Genomic DNA, 9,955 nt, shown 5'->3' with positions numbered 1-9,955 from the left:
GCCTACCCTATTCTGGAGCAATATATTTACGCTGTGTATAGCAGACCAGCTGTCCCTATTCTGGAGCAATACATTTCTGCCTTGTAAAGCAGACCAGCCTTCCCTATTCTGGAGCAGTACATTTCTGTCATGTAAAGCATACCAGCCATCCCTATTCTGGAGCAATACATTTCCACCATGTACAGCAGACCATCCTTCTCTATAATGTAGCCATACATTTCCGCCATGTATAGCAGACAAGACTTCCCTATTCTGGAGCAATGCATTCCAGCCGAGTATAGCAGACTAGCCTTTCCTATTCTAGAGCAATATATTCCAGACATGTATAGCAGACCAGCCTTCCCTATTGTGGAGCAATACATTTCCGCCATGTTTAGCAGACCAGCCTTCCTTATTCTGGAGCAAAACATTTCCACCATGTATAGAAGACCAGCTTTCCCTATTCTGGAGCAATACATTCCAGCCGTGTATAGCAGACCAGCCTTCCCTATTCTGTAGCAATACATTTCCAACATGTATAGAAGACCAGCCTTCCCTATTCTGGAGTAATACATTCCAGCCATGTATAGCAGACCAGCCTTCGCTATTCTGGAGCAATATAACTTGGCCATGTATAGCAGACCAGCCTTCCCTATTCTGGAGCAAAACATTTCCGCCATGTATAGAAGACCAGCCTTCCCTATTCTGGAGCAATACATTTGCGCTGTGTATAGAAGACCAGCCTTCCCTATTCTGGAGCAATACATTCCAGCCATGTATAGCAGAGCAGCCTTCCCTTTTCTGGAACAATACATTTCTGCCATGTATAGCAGAACAGCCTTCCCTAATCTGGAGCAATACATTTACGCTGTGTATAGCAGACAAGCTGTTCCTATTCTGGAGCAATATCTTTCTGCCATGTAAAGCAGACCTGCCTTCCCTATTCTGGAGCAATACATTTCTGCCATGTAAAGCATACCAACCTTCCCTATCCTGGAGCAACACATTTCCACCATGTATAGAAGACCAGCCTTCCATATTCTGGAGAAATATATTTCCACCAGGTAAAGCAGACCAGTCTTCCCTATTCTGGAGCAATACATTTCCACCATGTATAGCAGACCAGACTTCCCTATTCTGGAGCAATACATTTCCGCCGTGTATAGCAGACCAGCCTTCCCTATTCTGGAGCAATATATTTCCGCCATGTATAGCAGACCAGCCTTCCCTATTCTGGAGCAATACATTTCCGCCATGTATAGATGACCAGCCTTCCCTATTCTAGAACAATTCATTTGCGCCTTGTATGGAAGACCAGCTTTCCCAATCCTGGAGCAATACAATCCAGCCATGTATAGCACACCAGCCTTCCCTATTCTGGAACAATACATTTCTGCCATGTATATCAGACTAGCCTTCACTAATCTGGAGCAATACATTTACGCTGTGTATAGCAGAACAGCTGCCCCTATTCTGGAGCAATACATTTCGGCCATGTAAAGCAGACCAGCCTTCCCTATTCTGGAGCATTACATTTCTGCCATGTAAAGCAGACCAGCCTTCCCTATTCTGGAGCAATACATTTCCAACATGTATAGAAGACCAGCCTTCCATATTCTGGAGAAATATATTTCCACCATGTAAAGCAGACCAGCCTTCCCTATTCTGGAGCAATACATTTCCACCATGTATAGCAGACCAACCTTCTCTATTCTGGAGCAGTACATTTCCACCATGTATAGAAGACCAGCCTTCCCTATTCTGGAGCAATATATTTAAACCATGTATAGCAGATCAGCCTTCCCTATTTTGGAGCAATACATTCCACCTGTGTATAGCAGACCAGCCTTCTCTATTCTGTAGCAATACATTCCAGCCGTGTAAAGCTGACCAGACTTCCCTATTCTAGAGCAATATATTCCAGACGTGTATAGCAGACCAACCTTCCATATTCTGGAGCAATACATTTCCGCCATGTATAGCAGACCAGCCTTCCCTATTCTGGAGCAATACATTTCCGCCATGCATAGAAGACCAGATTTCTCTATTCTGGAGCAATACATTTCTGCTGTGTATAGAAGACCAGCCTTCCCTATTCTGGAGCAATATATTTCTGTCATGTAAAGCAGACCAGCATTCCCTATTCTGGAGCAATACATTTCTGCCATGTATAGAAAACCAGACTTCCCTATTCTGGAGCAATACAGTTCCACCTTGTATAGCAGACCAGCCTTGATTATTCTGGAGCTATACATTTCCACGATGTATAGCAGACCAGCCTTCCCTACTCTGGAGCAATACGTTTCCGCAATGTATAGCAGACCAGCCTTCCCTATTCTGCAACAATACATTTTCACCATGTATGGCAGACCAGCCTTCCCTATTCTGGAGCAATACATTTCTGCCATGTATAGCAGACCAGCCTTAGCTATTCTGGAGCAATACATTTCCGCTGTGTATAGCAGACCAGCCGTCCCTATTCTGGAGCAATACATCTCTGCCGTGTAAAGCAGACCAGCCTTCCCTATTCTGGGGAAATACATTTCTGCCATGAATAGAAGACCAGTCTTCTCTATTCTGGAGCAATACATTTCTGCCATGTATAGAATACCAGCCTTCCGTATTCTGGAGCAACATATTTCTGCCATGTAAAGCAGACCAGCCTTCCCTATTCTGGAGCAATACATTTCTGCCATTTATAGAAAACCAGCCTTCCCTTTTCTGGAGCAATACATTTCCGCATTGTAGAGAAGACCAGCCTACCCTATTCTGGAGCTATTCATTTCCACCATGTATAGCAGACCAGCCTTCCCTATTCTGGTGAAATACATTTCCACCATGTATAGCAGACCAGCCTTCCCTATTCTGCAGCAATACATTACCGCCATGTATAGCAGACCAGCCTTGCCTATTCTGGAGCAAAACATACCAGCCATATCTAGCAGACCAGCCTTCCTTATTCTGGAGCCATAGATTTCCGCCATGTATAGCAGACCAGCCTTCACTATTCTGGAGCAATATATTTCCGCCATGTATAGCAGACCAGCCTTCACTATTCTGGAGCAATACATTTTCACCATGTATAGCAGACCAGCCTTCCCTGTTCTGGAGCAATACATTTCTGCCATGTAAAGCAGACCAGCCTTCCCTATTCTGGAGCAAAACATTTCTGTTATGTCTAGAAGACCAGCCTTGTGTATTCTGGAGCAATATATTTCTGCCGTGTATAGAAAGCCAGCCTTACCTATTCTGGAGCAATATATTCCTGCCATGTAAAGCAGACCAGCCTTCCCTATTCTGGAGCAATACATTTCTGCCATGCATAGAAAACCAGCCTTCTCTATTCTGGAGCAATACATTTCCTACGCTTATAGTAGACCTGCCTTCCCTATCCTGGAGCAATACATTTCCGTCGTGTATAGCAGACCTGCCTTCCCTATTCTGGTGCAATACATTTCCGCCATGTAAAGCAGACCAGCCTTCCCTTTTCTGGAGCTATACATTTCCACTAGGTATAGCAGACCAGCCTTCCCTATTCTGGAGCAATACATTTCCGCCATGTATAGCAGACCAGCGTTCCCTATTCTGGAGCAATATATTTCCGCCGTTTATAGCAGACCAGCCTTCCCTATTCTGGAGCAATACATTTCCGCCGTGTATAGCAGACCAGCCTTCCCTATTCTGGAGCAATATTTTTCCGCCATGTAGCAGACAAGCCTTCCCTATTCTGGAGCAATACATTCCAGCCGTGTATAGTTGACCAGCCATCCCTATTCTCGAGCAATGTATTCCAGCCATGTATAGCAGACCAGCCTTCCATAATGTGGAGCAATACAATTCTGCCGTGTATAGCAGTCCAGCCTTCCCTATTCTGGAGCAATGTATTCCAGCCATGTATAGCAGACCAGCCTTCTCTTTTCTGGAGCAATGTATTCCAGACATGTATAGCAGACCAGCCTTCCCCATACTGGTCACTACATTTCCGCCGTGTATAGCAGACCAGCCTTTCCTATTCTGGAGCAATACATTTCCGCCTTGTATAGCAGACCCGCCTTCCCTATTCTGGAGCAATATATTCTACCCGTGTATAGAAGACCAGCCTTACCTATTCTGGAGCAATACATTTCCGCCGTGTATAGCAGACCAACCTTCCCTATTCTGGAGCAATACATTTCCGCCGTGTATAGCAGAACCGCCTTCCCTATTCTGGAGCAATATATTTCACACGTGTATATCAGACCAGCCTTCCCTATTCTGGAGCAAAACATTTCCACCAAGTATAGCAGACCAGCCTTCCCTATTCTGGAGCAATATATTTCGGCCATGTTTAGCAGACCAGCCTTCCCTATTCTGGAGGAATACATTTCCGAAATGTATAGAAGGCCAGCCTTCCCTCTTCTGGAGCAATAAATTTACGCCGTGTATAGAAGGCCAGCCTTTCCCTATTCTGGAGCAATACATTTCCGCCATGTATAGCAGACCAGCCTTCCCTATTCTGGAGCAATACATATCTGCTATGGATAGCAGACCAGCCTACCCTATTCTGTAGCCATACATTTCCACCATGTATAGAAGACAAGCCTTCCCTATTCTGTAGCAATACATTCCAGGTGGGTATAGCAGACCAGCCTCCTCTATTCTGGAGCAATACAATCCAGCCAAGTATAGCAGACCAGGCTTCCCTATTCTAGAGCAATATATTCCAGACATGTATAGCAGACGAGCCTTCCCTATTGTGGAGCAATACATTTCCGCCATGTTTACCAGATCAGCCTTCCCTATTCTGGAGCAATACATTCCAGACGTGTATAGCAGACCCGCCTTCCCTATTCTGTAGCAATACATTTCCACCATGTATAGAAGACCAGCCTTCCCTATTCTGGAGCAATACATTCCAGCCGTGTATAGCAGACCAGCCTTCACTATTCTGGAGCAATATATCTCGGCCACGTATAGCAGACCAGCCTTCCCTATTCTGGAGCAATACATTTCCGCCATGTATAGAAGACCAGACTTCCATATTCTGGAGCAATACATTTGCGCCTTGTATACAAGACCAGCCTTCCCTATTCTGGAGCAATACATTCCAGCCATGTGTAGCAGACCAGCCTTCCCTATTCTGGAACAATACATTTCTGCCATGTATAGCAGACTAGCCTTCCCTAACCTGGAGCAATACATTTACGCTGTGTACAGCAGACCAGCTGTCCCTATTCTGGAGCAATACCTTTCTGCCATGTAAAGCAGACCTGCAATCCCTATTCTGGAGCAATACATTTCTGCCATGTAAGGCAGACCAGCCTTCCCTATTCTGGAGCAATACATTTCCCCAATGTATAGAAGACCAGCCTTCCCTAATCTGGAGCAATTCATTTGCGACGTGTATAGAAGACAAGCCTTCCCTATATTGGAGCAATACAATCCAGCCACGTATAGCAGACCAGCCTTCCCTATTCTGGAACAACACATTTCTCCCATGTATAGCAGACCATCCTTCCCTAATCTGGAGCAATACATTTTCGCTGTGTAAAGCAGACCAGCCTTCCCTAATCTGGAGCAATACATTTACGCTGTGTATAGCAGACCAGCTGCCCCTATTCTGGAGCAATACATTTCTGCCATGTAAAGCAGACCAGCCTTCCCTATTCTGGAGCAATACATTTCTGCCATGTAAAGCAGACCAGCCTACCCTATTCTGGAGCAATACATTTCCACCATGTATAGAAGACCAGCCTTCCATATTCTGGAGAAATATATTTCCACCATGTAAAGTAGACCAGCCTTCCCTATTCTGGAGCAATACATTTCCACCATATATAGCAGACCAACCTTCTCTATTTTGGAGCAGTACATTTCCGCCATGTATAGCAGATCAGCCTTCCCTATTCTGGAGCAATACATTCCAGCCTTGTATAGCAGACCAGCCTTCCCTATTCTGCAGCAATACATTTCCGCCGTGTATAGCAGACCAGCCTTCCCTATTCTGGAGCAATACATTTCCACCATGTATAGAAGACCAGCCTTTCCTGTACTGGAGCAATACATTCCAGCCGTGTATAGCAGACCAGCCTTCCCTATTCTGGAGCAATATAATTCCGCCATGTATAGCAGACCAGCCTTCTCTTTTCTGGAGCAATACATTTCCGCCATGTATAGAATACCAGCCTTGCCTATTCTGGAGCAATACATTTCCAAAGGGTATAGAAGACCAGCCTTCCCTATTCTGGAGCAATACATTTCCGCCATGTATAGCAGACCAGACTTCCCTATTCTGGAGCAATACATTTCTGCCATGCATAGAAGACCAGCCTTCCCTATTCTGGAGCAATATATTTCTGTCATGTAAAGCAGACCAGACTTCCCTATTCTTCAGCAATACATTTCTGCCATGTATAGAAAACCAGTCTTCCCTATTCTGGAGCAATACATTTCCGCCATGTATAGCAGACCAGCCTTCATTATTCTGGAGCTATACATTTCCACCATGTATAGCAGACCAGCCTTCCCTATTCTGGAGCAATACATTTCTGCCATGTATAGCAGACCAGCCTTACCTATTCTGGAGCAATACATTTCCGCTGTGTATAGCAGACCAGCCGTCCCTATTCTGGAGCAATACATTTCTGCCATGTAAAGCAGACCAGCAGTCCCTATTCTGGAGCAATACACTTCTGCCATGTAGAGAAGAACAGTCTTCTCTATTCTGGAGCATTACATTTACGCCTTGTATAGCAGACCAGCCTACCCTATTCTGGAGCTATTCATTTCCACCATGTATAGCAGACCAGCCTTCCCTATTCTGGTGCAATACATTTCCGCCATATATAGCAGACCAGCCTTCCCTATTCTGCAGCAATACATTTCCGCCATGTATAGCAGACCAGCCTTCCCTATTCTGGAGCAAAACATTCCAGCCATGTATAGCAGACCAGCCTTCCCTATTCTGGAACAATATATTTCCGCCATGTATAGCAGACCAGGCTTCACTATTCTGGAGCAATATATTTCCGCCATGTATAGCAGACCAGCCTTCCCTATTCTGGAGCAATACATTTTCACCATGTATAGCAGACCAGCCTTCCCTATTCTGGAGCAATGCATTTCTGCCATGTATAGCAGACCTGTCTTCCCTATCCTGGAGCATTACATTTCCGCCGTGTATAGCAGACCAGCCTTCACTATTCTGGAGCAATATATTTCCGCCATGTATAGCAGACCAGCCTTCCCTATTCTGGAGCAATACATTTTCACCAAGTATAGCAGACCAGCCTTCCCTGTTCTGGAGCAATACATTTCTGCCATGTAAAGCAGACCAGCCTTCCCTATTCTGGAGCAATACATTTCTGCCATGTCTAGAAGACCAGCCTTCTGTATTCTGGAGCAATATATTGTCGCCATGTATAGAAAACCAGCCTTCCCTATTCTGGAGCAATATATTCCTGACATGTAAAGCAGTCCAGCCTTCCCTATTCTTGAGCAATACATTTCCTCCATTTATAGCAGACCTGTCTTCCCAATCCTGGAGCATTACATTTCCACCGTGTATAGCAGACGAGCCTTCCCTATCCTGGAGCATTACATTTCCACCGTGTATAGCAGACCAGCCTTCCCTTTTCTGGAGCTATATATTACCTCTAGGTATAGCAGACCAGCCTTCCCTATTTTGGAGCAACACATTTCCGCCATGTATAGCAGACCAGCCTTCCCTATTCTTGAGCAATATATTTCCGCCGTGTATAGCAGACCAGGCTTCCCTATTCTGGAGCAATACATTTCCGCCGTGTATAGCAGACCAGCCTTCCATATTCTGGAGCAATACATTCCAACCGTGTATAGTGGACCAGCCTTCCCTATTCTGGAGCAATGTATTCCAGCCATGTATAGCAGACCAGCCTTCTATAATGTGGAGCAATACATTTCTGCCGTGTATAGCAGACCAGCCTTCCCTATTCTGTAGCAATATATTCTAGCTGTGTATAGAAGACCAGCCTTCCCTATTCTGGAGCAATACATATCCGCCGTGTATAGCAGACCCGCCTTCCCTATTCTGGAGCAATATATTCTAGCCATGTATAGAAGACCAGCCTTCCCCTATTCTGGAGCAATACATTTCCGCCATGTATAGCTGACCAGCCTTCCCTATTCTGGAGCACTACATTTCAGCCATATATAGCAGACCAGGCTTCCGTATTCTGGAGCAATATATATCTGCCATGGATAGCAGACCAGCCTACCCTATTCTGGAGCAATATATTTACGCTGTGTATAGCAGACCAGCTGTCCCTATTCTGGAGCAATACATTTCTGCCATGTAAAGCAGACCAGCCTTCCCTATTCTGGAGCAATAGATTTCTGCCATGTAAAGCCGACCAGCCATCCCTATTCTGGAGCAATACATTTCCACCATGTATAGAAGACCAGCCTTCCCTATTATTGAGAAATATATTTCCACCATGTAAAGCAGATCAGCCTTCCCTATTCTGGAGCAATACATTTCCACCATGTATAGCAGACCATCCTTCTCTATTCTGTAGCCATACATTTCCACCATGTATAGCAGACAAGACTTCCCTATTCTGGAGCAATACATTCCAGCTGGGTATAGCAGACCAGCCTCCACTTTTCTGGAGCAATGCATTCCAGCCGAGTATAGCAGACCAGCCTTTCCTATTCTAGAGCAATATATTCCAGACATGTATAGCAGACCAGCCTTCCCTATTGTGGAGAAATACATTTCCGCCGTGTTTAGCAGACCAGCCTTCCTTATTCAGGAGCAAAACATTTCCACCATGTATAGAAGACCAGCCTTCCCTATTCTGGAGCAATACATTCCAGCCGTGTATAGCAGACCAGCCTTCGCTATTCTGGAGCAAAATAACTCGGCCATGTATAGCAGACCAGCCTTCCCTATTCTGGAGCAAAACATTTCCGCCATGTATAGAAGACCAGCCTTCCCTATTCTGGAGCAATATATTTCCGCCATGTATAGCAGACCAGCCTTCCCTATTCTGGAGCAATACATTTCCGCCATGTATAGATGACCAGCCTTCCCTATTCTAGAACAATTCATTTGCGCCGTGTATAGAAGACCAGCCTTCCCTATTCTGGAGCAATACAATCCAGCCATGTATAGCAGACCAGCCTTCCCTATTCTGGAACAATACATTTCCGCCATGTATATCAGACCAGCCTTCACTAATCTGGAGCAATACATTTACGCTGTGTATAGCAGAACAGCTGCCCCTATTCTGGAGCAATACATTTCGGCCATGTAAAGCAGACCAGCCTTCCCTATTCTGGAGCAATACAGTTCTGCCATGTAAAGCAGACCAGCCTTCCCTATTCTGGAGCAATACATTTCCAACATGTATAGAAGACCAGCCTTCCATATTCTGGAGAAATATATCTCCACCATGTAAAGCAGACCAGCCTTCCCTATTCTGGAGCAATACATTTCCACCATGTATAGCAGACCAACCTTCTCTATTCTGGAGCAGTACATTTCCACCATGTATAGAAGACCAGCCTTCCCTATTCTGGAGCAACATATTTCCACCATGTATAGCAGATCAGCCTTCCCTATTCTGGAGCAATACATTCCAGCCGTGTATAGCAGACCAGCATTCTCTATTCTGGAGCAATACATTCCAGCCATGTAAAGCTGACCAGCCTTCCCTATTCTAGAGCAATATATTCCAGACGTGTATAGCAGACCAGCCTTCCATATTCTAGAGCAATACATTTCCGCCGTGTATAGCAGACCAGCCTTCCCTATTCTGGAGCAATACATTTCCACCATGTATAGAAGACCAGCCTTTCCTGTACTGGAGCAATACATTCCAGCCGTGCTTAGCAGACCAGCCTTCCCTATTCTGGAGCAATACATTTCCGCCATGTATAGAAGACCAGCCTTCCCTATTCAGGAGCAATATATTTCCGCCGAGGATAGCAGAGCAGCCTTCCCTATTCTGGAGCA

The sequence above is a fragment of the Phyllobates terribilis genome, unplaced genomic scaffold, assembly GCF_046119375.1.
Source record: "Phyllobates terribilis strain yellow unplaced genomic scaffold, ASM4611937v1 Scaffold_82__1_contigs__length_6685932, whole genome shotgun sequence".
Lineage (NCBI taxonomy): Eukaryota > Metazoa > Chordata > Amphibia > Anura > Dendrobatidae > Phyllobates > Phyllobates terribilis.
The sequence above is the reverse complement of the archived record's forward strand: the minus strand, read 5'-3'. Positions refer to the sequence as shown.